At 37.0% G+C, this 12,443-nt stretch overlaps 1 protein-coding gene across 1 annotated transcript in view; it reads left to right on the top strand.

The window, feature by feature from the left end:
- lpp (LIM domain containing preferred translocation partner in lipoma) overlaps positions 1-12,443 on the top strand; it is a 203,641-nt gene that overhangs the window by 19,432 nt on the left and 171,766 nt on the right. The gene's annotated exons all lie outside the window — the stretch shown is intronic.

The raw sequence follows: 12,443 nt of genomic DNA on the forward strand, positions 1-12,443 counted from the left end.
CATAACTAAAAGGTAATAGAGCAATGTGTTATCTCCAACAACTGAAACAATGTGTCATTTAGCCAAATCATAACTACATCACCAGAAAATGCATCTTTAACACCTTTGATGTTGGATTAATAATTTAATTTAATTTTCAAGCAAAAATGCGTAAAGCTGTCAGGTTCCAGTTTTTTAAATGTGATGATTTGCACGTTTGTTTTAGCTTGATTATCTTTGGGTTTTGAACTGTGGTCATGATTGTCACTGTCATAATTTCAATGGTAGCATCAAAATCAAAGTAGCAAAATAAAGATGTGTAAAACTGGCCTTTTAAGTGTTTTATTTGTCTAACCCTGACCACACCATAACCATAGTTTATTTGCCATAACCACAACATCATTTGCATGTCAGCTATGGCACAAGAAAGGGAGAATTTTAAAAACGTTGGTATTGGATATTGGATATATCAGTTACTACTGAAATCGTGATATATAATTTATCACAATATGATTCCATTGAAAGGCGATAAATTATTGAATTATCGACCAGCCTTAATTCTGGGGTTTGCAGAATTCTCCTTTAACAATGTTCTTGTCTGTCAGTAAGGTTGCATTTCTAGTTGGGCCAACAGAAATAAATAGTATGTAGAGAGTGTTCGACAGGCAATGCTTGTTATGGAAGTGACATCTCATCTTATCATGTGATTTCTTCTCTTGCATGGTATTGTCTATGAGGTCAATGAGTTGCTCATTCTGATTAACCTAAATTGGATTTCAAACAGAATACAGCAATAAACAAAAAGTAAAAAGCCATGGCTTAACTGAATAGAAGCCATTTATTTCTGTTGACGTAAAGAGCACTAATGCAGTAAGATTTAGACTTTAAAGCACCGCTAATGCTATTACAAGTATATATGAAGAGGTGGAGGGGACATCCACATACTGTTGCTTTGTCACAGCATAAAGAGAAAAGCTTCTTTATGCATTTACTTGCACTATTCTCATGTCAGGTCTAAATACATAAGAGGTTAAAGGTCTGGGTCTTAGTGAGTTGCCCCGGAATCTGCTTCATTAATGGATTATCTAATTGTATATTGTGTTGCGTGCATTGTGGATCAAGTACCATAGTGCCACCACTCTACATTGACACACAGCCTGTACTCTATACTACTTGCTTGTTAAATGAGCTCTCTGTTTGCATTTCTTTTTAGGTTGCATACTGTAGGGTTTAAAGTGAGGGTGAGAGGGTTTTTACGTGTCAGGTTTGAGGTCACTTGTGTTAATGTCAGACAGATCCAGTACATCAGATGCTTTAATCTCTTAAATCCCTCCACTGTCCCAACTTTCATTTGTTGTAGAAGCACCAAATTAGGTAGAAATATACAAACAAAGCCGTGGATTTGTTTTGCCACCTTTCAGGGATTGCACGTTATCCCAGAGCTCTGCTCAATAACATTTTTTTATGATGATGATGATAAAAGCATGTAGCGAGTAGCGAGCCTCAGGCAGTTTTTCTCCCACACTTGGTAACTATATCTCAACAATAAACAGTTATTGTAAAGTTTTGGTTTCTGTTAATGTCATTATGAAAAGACACTATTTTTTTGCTGTCATGCTTTTTGATGTGAAAACAGCCGTTGGTTTTTCTCTTGTGGTAAAAAACCAAACACTGAAGAGTTTGTTCTGCTGCATGGTGGAGAAACAATGTTTTCTTCACAATCACAGAAAAACAGACAATATGGCTTGTTATTCTGTAAATGAGCATCATTTCCGAAGTATAGAGATATTTTCAATGATTACGTTACATTAGAATAACATTATTTAGCTTATTGTACAAAGATAACTTAGGCGCTGCTACTTTTAATTAGCTTTGTGTTAATGCACAAATGCATATATAGTGGGCAGCACAATGCAAAAGTAGTGACCAGAGTCAGGTAGTCAGGTAGACAGTCCTGTTATACATTAATTTTTCAACCACTGGGCTTGAACTGCGAAGCCAGTGAAGAAGTACCTTAAACCTGCTTTTTTTCTAATAGCCAGCAGGGGGCGACTCCACTGGTTGCAAAAAGAAGTCCGTTTGTACGTAAGTCAATAGGAAAATGACCCAACTTGTCACTTGATTAATTACTTCAGTACACATACTTATAATGGTTTTATGATCTCAATCACTAGTTTGTCTTCTTAAAAACAGCATGATGCTCATTTTGGGAATTACACTCCCATTTAGAGTAACATAGATGATAAGGTACAGTAAACATTCAGGAGTGGCTACCATATGATTGACAGGTCTCTACCACAGTGCACTGTGTTTTCGTCTTTGATCTTAGACATTTTGAAAAGTTTGTTTTCACTTAAACGAGTTTGACTGGTCGCTTGATGTCAAATGTCTTGTCCAGTGTTCCAGCTGTTTATTTAAAAGAAAATTGCATAAGCTGATGACGTAGCATCATTCCAGCTCCTGATCTTTTTTGTACATTTACTCGTTGCAAGAAAACAATATGGTGAAGGCCTTTAAACAAGATGGCCTTCAATGACGATGGCGAACCTCAATGACCCGAAAGCTAAACTCAAGACTTCAAAGCAGCAGTCCAAAAAACAATTGGTGCCCTCACTATGACGACATACACTATTATTATATGGTCTACATCCAAACACACACTTGCTAATATGATATTGTTCTGCCAGCTACTATGACCCACAAGCTAATGGTCAAGTTTTCTATGATGGCTAAGGGTATAGCCCCAAATCATATTTGATTGAATACATTTATATATATACGTCAAAGGTATGCAGGATCAAAATATTTTGTGGGGATATTATCGGCATATACCAAGCGACAGCTGACATATCAACGCAAGGACATCGGATTAGATTACAGATTGATTACTTTTACTTAACTTTTATTGATTTCCTCAACAATTACAAACAAAAAGTTTTCATATATACCGACACAAGTACCAAGAGAGAGAGAATTAAAATTCACAAAAACATAAATAAAATAAAGGGAATTATATGCAGCTTAGTGAAATAAGGGCCTTGAGGACAAACTAAACAAAGCAAAGTACAACTCAACCCATCTACCCAATAGATTAATGCACAAAGGAAACATGGACAGCTAATGTTGCAGAGGTATGCCTCAGGATTCTGGTGAAGGTAGGCATTTTACAAACCATGTCCAACATGACCTTCCACAGTTGTTGTTCCTCCTTATAAACCACAGAAAGACTAGAAGCAGCTCCCTTAATGGAGATTGTCTTTAGGAATGTGTGAAGCCACAGTCCTTTAGTTCATCTGATCCACGTCCTTCCAATTTGTAATTTATAAATCAGGCTTGGAGCCGTCACCAATCTGCTTGTTAAAATGTGTATGTTGTGTTTGTACCAGAACCTGGAAAATGTGTTTTATATTTCACAGTGTCTTCAAAGCCGTGTTTTCTATATCTGCAGCATTTCCTGTATTCATGGTGAGATCTGCTCCGCTGTAGAGCTTCTTATGATAAATGAAAGATCACACAATCTCTGACAATGACGGCTGAACCATCGTCTTAACCATTAAGATATTTTTAATCATAATGAGGCCTTTTCTGGTTAAATAAATTCTTATTCATAAAATAAATTAATAACCGTCATACTCTCTGAAGTGACTGCAGCACTAGTGGAACCCGCTGCAGATTTTTATGTTTTTTAACAGTAACACAGAGCAGACAAAATTATAAATTGACAATTATTTTTGTATTGAGATAGAACCTAATGATGCATGAAGGTTATAGATTGATTGATTGATTTCTGATACAGATATCTTCATGTTTGTGAGAGTGAAATGGAATTAGGACAACTCTTTGGTTGTTACCTTTGCAGAGGCATTTATTATGATATCTGCAGCACGGCAGACTTCTCAGAAAGTGCACGTAGTATAGTGTTCATGTAGATCTTATCAGGAATGACAGTCAAAGTCTGAGGGTCTGTGATGGTGGACTTTGGGACTGGATCATAGGGCAACTGGCAAACAGGAAAAAGGAGGCTCAAGTGCAGACACAAAAAGTGACATGTATGGTTATAGGGTTTGATGTTCAGGTTCACAGTCGGCAGCAGGAAAACGGGTATAACTGAGTGAAAAATCAGCAACACAGGAAAGGCTGGATCACTACAACAGCAACACAATACAGAGCTGGCAGGCAGGTGACAGTTGAAGCTCAGTGGAGGCAACGTGTGGGCAGGTGAGGAATGACACACTGAACAGTTCCAGGTTAGACAGGGAGACACTCAAAGACTGTGTGTCTGAAGCTGAAGAGGAGATGGGGAGATAATAATTAAGTACAGGGCTCATGGATTGGTTACACCAAAATTTGAATTGGTAGCACCTGACGGCAATAGTTCCTCATTTGTATGTATGTTTGCAACAAATATAATGTGCAATGGATACCACACGGTGAATATGCGTTTTCTTTAGAACATTTGCCTAACCCGTTGGGCCAGGCAGGTGTTGGGAACTTAATACCCAGGCTCCAGTCTTTGTCACTATTGAGCAGACTCTGGCTCAAATACAGTGCAAGAAGTGAAGTATCATATTATATATTTTGGCTTCACTGTTGTACAGTTGGAGGAAGTGGAGATGTATCGTGCATCTTTGTATACAATCTATAGCCCGAATCGAGATGGCAAACTTAAATCTTCTATTAGCCTTGACAAAGTCGCCTCATACCAGATCCATTTCTTCTGTTCTTACCTTTCTCAATAAAGCTCTAGACTAGGGCTGGGCTATATATCGATATAAAAAATATATCGATATATTTTTAAATGTGATAATGGAATAAGACCATATCGCATATATCGATATAGTTCAATTTTTTTTCTTTCTTTATAAATAAATGCTGCCCTTACTTGGGTTTGTCATATTTAGTTCTTTTGTAATGTAATTTGTAAATTATTCTTTTCTCATATAAATATATTTATTTCAGAGAAAGATTGGCCTATTTTATTTCATAGGCTATTTTTATTTAAGATATTTTTTATATTAATGTGCACTTTATGGAGCTTTGATTTTTTTAAAAAGGTACTACTGTTGTTATACAGTATTTATGTTTACCTTAAAAAAAAGGTTTCAATAAAACTACTTGCGTCATGTCATATTTGGCTTTGACTTTGACTGAACATTTGCTCTCACGTTGTGATAAAAATATCAGGATATATATCGTATATTGATATTCAGCCTTAACATACCGGGATATAACTTTTGGTCCATATCGCCCAGCCCTACTCTAGAGATACAGTATATGCTGTGTAACTGTTTACCAAAGGGAAGTCACATCCACTCACTTTCTCTGAAAGAAAACTCAAAGGCTTAGGCCATAGTTGCTCAAAGTATGTCCAGCGACCTTACCCCAGAAACATTTTGTGCATCCTCTTGAATGTGACATGAAATGAATGCAATATTATAATATTATTTGTGCAAAAAGTGAAACAAGAGTGGCTTTATGAGTGTAACAATATCAGGGACAGGTGAAAAAATAAATAAAAATAATAATAACAAAAAAATAAATAATAATATATATATGTATGTATGTATGTATGTATGTATATGTGTATATATATATATATATATATATATCTCAACATTTTAATAGAGAACTTTGTAAACAGCTAAAAAAAACCTCAGACAGGCTGTCAGATGCTGCCCTGGGTCAATAGGTTGTTGGTTTCTGAAGAATAACTTCTGCATTGCTGGTAGCCAGTATATTCATGTAATTTATTTGTCGGGCCCTGGATGTGTAAAAACCTTAACTCAGATCTGCATTTTGCATTCCAGTGGGAGGAGAAAAAAATGACAACCTGAAGAAGATCATTGAGAAAATCCCACCCCTCATGAAGCTATGTATATTTACAGCTACTAGAGGTGTAATCAAAAATTCAAACTGGGGCTTTGAAAGTCACTCTGCTGCATTCAGCCTGCGAGCCCGCTCACCTCTCAGTGAGAGCCGGCTGTTTTCTCAGTCCAGGTGAAGCTCTCATGAACGATTTGCAGGTTGTGTATAAATCAGAGGAGTCAAGGGTATTTTCTGCACTCCAGTCTGCCCTAAGGCACATTCCTGTAAGCCCAGTGCTACTGCACTGTACCTAGCTCAGAAAAAAGGTAACGTGCACTAATTTAATTCGAACATGCCTTTCACTTTGCTGCGATGCTTTAAAGAAGTGGTTATAAATACACCATAAAGCCCAGGGAAAAGGCCAAGGTGTTTTCAGGGATATGTATTTTTCATTGGTTTGGTCTACCTTTTCAGGCTGTAAACATTAAGGTCCAATCAAACCGTCTATTGTAAGAGCACTTAGAAAGCATGTGTCCACAGAGGAAATAGACCCACCGCCCCTCAGCTGTGGTACATGTATGTGAACGGCTGGGTCAGCTCTTGTAAAAAGGGGGAAAAAAAGGCATTATGACACATCACAGAAAGCATAAAAAAAACCCGTCAGAATGATCCCGAGTGAAGCACGAAGACGAAGATGAAGGTTAGAAGAAGGGTACGACACACTTGTTTTTAGTCTCTTTTAAGCCTGTCCATCATAACCTGATAAATAAAGACCCTTTCAGACCCTAAATTGCATTTCTTTGACAGATTGTGGGTCTTTAGAAATGTGTTAATGGTCTAATGTACTTTGGTGATCACTTGTGTTTGATAGCAAATTGCTCTATCTGAATGTTTAATGGCTCTGATAATTTCAGTATTTAGCTCTTTGTGTTTTTTTCCCTTTGGTTACAAGGCTGAAAATAGTTTAACCTAAGTTATCGTAATGGATTTGGCATTGAGTGAAATTGGCTCATTTTATTAGACTATTAAAAAAATATGCTTGAACATTCATTAAGGGCTGCAGTGTGACAGCAAATCTTTATGAATAAGCTATTGAATGTAATGTAAATACACGGCACTGTCTGCAGGAGATGCATGGTTAATTAGATGAAGTGTAAGGTCACAGATAACATTAGTGACGTAGTCCGGGTTGGATTGTCAGTAAAAAGCACAGTATTTTCAAAATGAGCACATGCTGTAAGTGGATTTAATAGAGATAAATGCATAGCAGTGGATGCAGAGGGAGGGAGGGATGTGGGACAAGTGAACGGGACAGGTGCCATGGAGACAATGAAGGGCACTTTAAAACACTTGTTGCCTCATTTGAAGTTGTACTTTTCTCTGGGTCAGATCTGAACACACAGACCTGCTACACATATTTTTAGATTCAGTGACAGGGATATCACTCTCCATCAATACATTTCCATAAGTGTAATAATAAGTGATAGAAAAAAGAGGACAACACCAGAACGGGCCTGGGAATCATGTTTTTTTATTTTTTTGCGGTATCAAAAAGGTAAAAAATATCACCACAATACACCGTTTCGGTTTGACTACCTGTTTTTTGTGCATGTGAGAAAAATCTGTGATGGTTGAATAGGCTAAGTGTTTGAATTAAAACTCAATTAAAACAATGGTACCTGTTTAATAAACAAGGGGTCCCAAAACATTTTCACTTGGTGAAAGTGAAACTTGATGCTAGGCCACAGTATGAATTATTATTATTATTATTATATGAATTAAATGATATGAAGTGTTATGTATTGTGTAAGTTTATTAGAAGTGATTTCAGCACCAGGTGCTGTTCACCTAGCCTCTGGCTGGAATTCTTCACTTAATGTTGGGGCAGTACTAAGTGTATTTTAATTGTGATTTACATGAGCCTTGTATTTTCTCTGTTATCTGCTGTAGATTTATGTAAATTCATGTACATTTTGATGTTAACTATGAAAGTGAAGATATCTGTTGCTGCAGGGCCGGATTTGGCTCAGCTGCTGTTTGCCTACCACTACCAGCATTTTCAGCATCACAATTCTGCTTCATTCTCATTGGGTTGGCTTGATATGGCAACCGAGAGACAAACAAACCCATGAGTCCATCTGACCTGCGTTTTCCATAATTTCTGGCCAGATCAACATATTACACAACTGCTTCTATGCTGGCTGCGTCCCCAGATGTTTTAGCACAGAATGTGCTCAAGCCCTTTTGTTTGTGTTTGGATCTGTAGCTCAGAGACTGGAAGTCTTAAGATCAATCAAATTCAGTGGATATGTTTCAAGTCCAACATCTCTTAGGGAAAAAAAAAAAAATCAAAGGAGTCGGTCAGTTATTGATGCTACTGTCAGTGTTTCTCACAGGATTTTATGAGATTGTGGTGGGGTGACTCCCCGGATGAAAATGTGTACATTTTTAAGTTAAATGCATCGATCCTGTGCACTTTTAGAGCAAAACGTGAGCAAACGCCTCACACAAAACATTTCTTGTAGTCTTAACAATCGATTAATCACTACATGGGCAAAATAAAAGATATATATACAGTACTATGCAAAAGCCTGTTTTGATAACGGATGCTTTTATTTTGAAAGGACGAAAAGAGACTTCCTGTTGATCGTAAAACTAACTCAAGTGAGATTAAACTATAAAGATAACGTTAAGGAGTTCAATGTTTTATGTTTTAGCCCCTGAAGAGGCATGAGGTTAGTTTTCACAGTAATCTTGCATATTTAAGTGTGTTTTGTGTTTAAATAAGTTTTGGATCAAATTAAACTCATTAATTCATGCTAACAAGGTTTGATACAGTAAGGTAGTTTTGCTCAAATTAATCCTCTTGTATTTCTGTGTATTTTGTAATTGTTATTGCAACTTTCAGTTGGCAAACTCTAGCTTTATAATTCTCAGTTCATCAGATTATTCACATACGGCTGCAGAATGCTACTGATACTGTAGCGGTTTGACAGTGCCACTACAGTAAATACGCAGTCATAGATAAAATTAAAATAAAAAATAAACTGATCGATTAAAAATTCCATGTCATTAGCCAATTTCTTAGTGACCATTAATCGATCATCGATTAATTATTCCTATCCCTAATAGAATTCTTATGGTTATCCTAACCTGACGTTTCTAATAACACCGGTTAATCATGACCTCCCTCGTGTCCACAGTGTTTTTTTTCTTAGCCACTGCCAATAATGTTAACATTAGCTATCAAAGTGCAGTCTGAAAACATTGTCTTGATTCAGGAACATTGTCAGATATAACTTTGGATATGGATATGTCAGTCAACATAATAAGCGGGATGCAGCTAATGTTCACGTTACCAAAGAATCTGTGCACGTGAAAGTGTGTAAATGCCTGAGCAATTCTCGTTGGAGGACGGGGGGGTCGAGGGAATTGACTCATACTTCAATGAGGCAACGGCAACACAACGCAAGATATTGTTATATTATGAGAAGTGTAAAAATACTTTCAGTACCTTCTTAAAATGTAATGTTAGTTGGGCAGATTGAACTACGCCGGGCCGCCACAGTCTAGGAGGTAATTACTGGGAAACACGCCATCTCAAGCCAGTGTATGTTTGCCAACTCATTTTCACTGTGATTTCTGTAATCGCTGAGTCCTGATTTTAATAGTTGTGGCTGTTTAGCAGTTAAACTGGCTATGGTGGCCGGTGTGTTTTCTGCTGTAGATATAAGGGCTTTTTGGGGGGCATTTTCATGCTTTATTGGATTGTGACAGAGAATGGAAGGGGGAGACAGGGGAAGACATGCAGCAAAGGGACCTTGGCCTGGATTTGAACCCGGGCCCAATGCGGCAAGGACTCAGTGGTTTGTGCTCTGTACCAGTCATCCACTGGGACGCCCAGGGCTGTCAAAGTGAATTTGATAATAAAAATTTGTTAACGCAAATTTGTTTTGGTCTACCTGGTTGTGGACAAGTAGCAGAAGAGTTGGGACAGAACCTTCACAGGTACCTCTGGGTACATGAAGTATAATTAAATGGGAAATTAATGGGAAACACTAACTGTAAATCAAGCCTTTTTTTTTTTGCTAACTCATTTTCATTGAGATGTCTGAAATTGCTGAGTCCTGGTTTTAATAATTGTGGCTGTTTGGTGGTCAGTGTGTTTTCTGCTGTTGTCTGTTACCAGGACTATAACTGCATGTGCAAGACACGGAGTTGCTGAAAAATAATAGTAGTACTCAGAATATCTAGCTTGAGTAAATAATGATATTAATAAAAAAATCCAAACAGAATAGCAATGGTGCACAATTTAGTTTTATGGCAAGAAAAGCAAGCAGGAAGTGAGTCATGTTTCCTAAGACTTAATAAGGTCCCCAGCTAGCTGTTACTTTCTCGGTTGACTTTGTATGTGTGGTATATGTTACAGCAGAGGTTTGGCCTTGATGCTGGGGGATCTGATATTGGTGTTATATAGTAGACAGTTTTCACTGTTCTTTACCATTAGTAGAAAGAAAGTGTGAACAAAGAGTGTTGGCAGTGACCTTCAGAAGTACTCTGAGCGAGCCATACTTTGTGTCTGAGAACATGTTGCTGGAGACTTTTCTTATATCACTTTGCTTTGAACATCAAATTAAATTCCATGTACTGCCTTTGTGTCAGGGATGACAGTAATGTGCAGCCCACTGCTCCTTGCATGGTGTGTTCACTTGTGTGTAAAAAAAAAAAAAAAGAAAAAGAAAAATTATGGGTTAAATGCTGAGGTTGAATTTCCCCAGTGTTGGATTAATAAAGGATAAATCTTAAAATTGGCAGATATCTCAACATGTCAGCAAATAAAACCAGACAAGGTTAGACATCACAAAGGAAAATCGGAGAAAATAGGTTTTTTCGTTTTTTATTTCCTATACTTTAACACATTTTATTTATTCATAGAACTAGACATTCCAGTGCTACAGCTAACAATGAACACAAAAGTGTTTTTGGTCTGATTGAATTGATTAATCACCAGGCTATAAAATGACAGAAAGTGGTGAAAGAACTTAAAATGTCTCGTTTTGTCTGACCAAAGATATTCATTCAAAATTGAATGAAAAGAGATAAGAGAAAAGAGATAAAAAAATGGATACATCCTGTTTCAGACAGTTTTCTATTTACTGCGTAGTTGGACTCCTTTATTCCCATAATATTACTAAATAAAATATTGTATTATGTACTATTGTACTAAAATACTATTTGTGTAGTTTTCCATTACATACAATATATGTAACCAAGTGATAGCAAATCATTGCCTTCTGCTTTATTTGCATTTAATAGAATGTCCCAACGTTTTTGTCTGGGTTGTACATTGTCAACCAATTTTATTATAAGAAATAAAATAAAAGGAATGAGAATGTTTGGTTAGTTGATTATCAAAATAGATGCATATTTATTTTATACTTCCTCATTAATTGTTGCACTAAACATTCTTTAAAGAAAACATTTCCACCTTATCAGGTTATTTGTTTGTCTTGAGATATGAAGTTTTAATATGTGATAAAACACTAAGCACACACTTTTCCACATTAAACTGATAGTAATAAAAATATTCTCTCTCTTTGGTAACAAAGCATACACTGGTGTTGGATTTTCAATACTAAATCTGCTAATTAAAGTTGGAAAGTAAAACCGTATTTACAGGTAAGCACATTAAAATAACTCAGTAATTGAGACTGCATTTTGAACGGAATCACAGTGTCAGTCTGCATGAAACGACACCAAAATAGAGTTTGTTCAACAACATCATCTCCCTGGAGGAAGCTGTCCCCTGATCCCCGGCTGCTGGTTACTCTTCCTCCTTGCCGGCTACTCGCTGTGCTTTTTGGAAAAACAGCGCGTCTGAAAATAGTGAGCATATGCTAGAACAAGGAACGCCACTTCAAGCAATACTTGTTTCTTAACATTAGCACGGCGTAAAGAAATCGAAGTGAAGTTGAGAAAAGACTTAGTTGTCAGTTGCATGTTCTCAAAACATTGTATTATACTTGCAAAAAAAAAAAAAAAAGTGAGAAGGAGGCATGGATAACAATTCCAAACTGGCGCCCACCAGTAATTATGATGTGGGTACAAAGAGATTTTTGCCATTCTAAAGGGAGAAGGGGAGTGTAGGTGTATTAATTCCTATTCCTTCCTGCTTCCTTGACTTGGAAGTTCAGATTTAGAAAAATAGACCCCCCTCCCTCAAAAGAAAAGAAGAAACGAGAAGTGTCACATTGACTGACGCCAGTCGTATGTAGCATCTGTGTTCCCACCACTGCTCCCTATAGTATATGCCACACTGTGGCAATGTGGGAAACTGACAATGTCAATTTATCAGAACAAAAGAATTCCTCAGCAAGAGGAATACACATCTTTGGGCCCTGGAGACAAAAAATCATTCCACCCCCACCCTTACCTGTATCTAAACAGAATGTAGGACATTCACAACACCAGAAATAGAAATTTCACTCACAATTATCATTTTTGAATGTATCCCCTGCAGTCAAAAGTTAGGATTTCACTTTCAGGAGTTGGAGCTGCACTTTAATGCTAACTTTCTTAAAGTAAACAATTGAATGAAAGGAAAGCACAGAGACGAGCAGCGGTTGCAACCCGCTGTCGGACAGTTTAGATAAACCAAT

Source organism: Centropristis striata, chromosome 9 (assembly GCF_030273125.1).
Source record: "Centropristis striata isolate RG_2023a ecotype Rhode Island chromosome 9, C.striata_1.0, whole genome shotgun sequence".
Classification (NCBI taxonomy): domain Eukaryota; kingdom Metazoa; phylum Chordata; class Actinopteri; order Perciformes; family Serranidae; genus Centropristis; species Centropristis striata.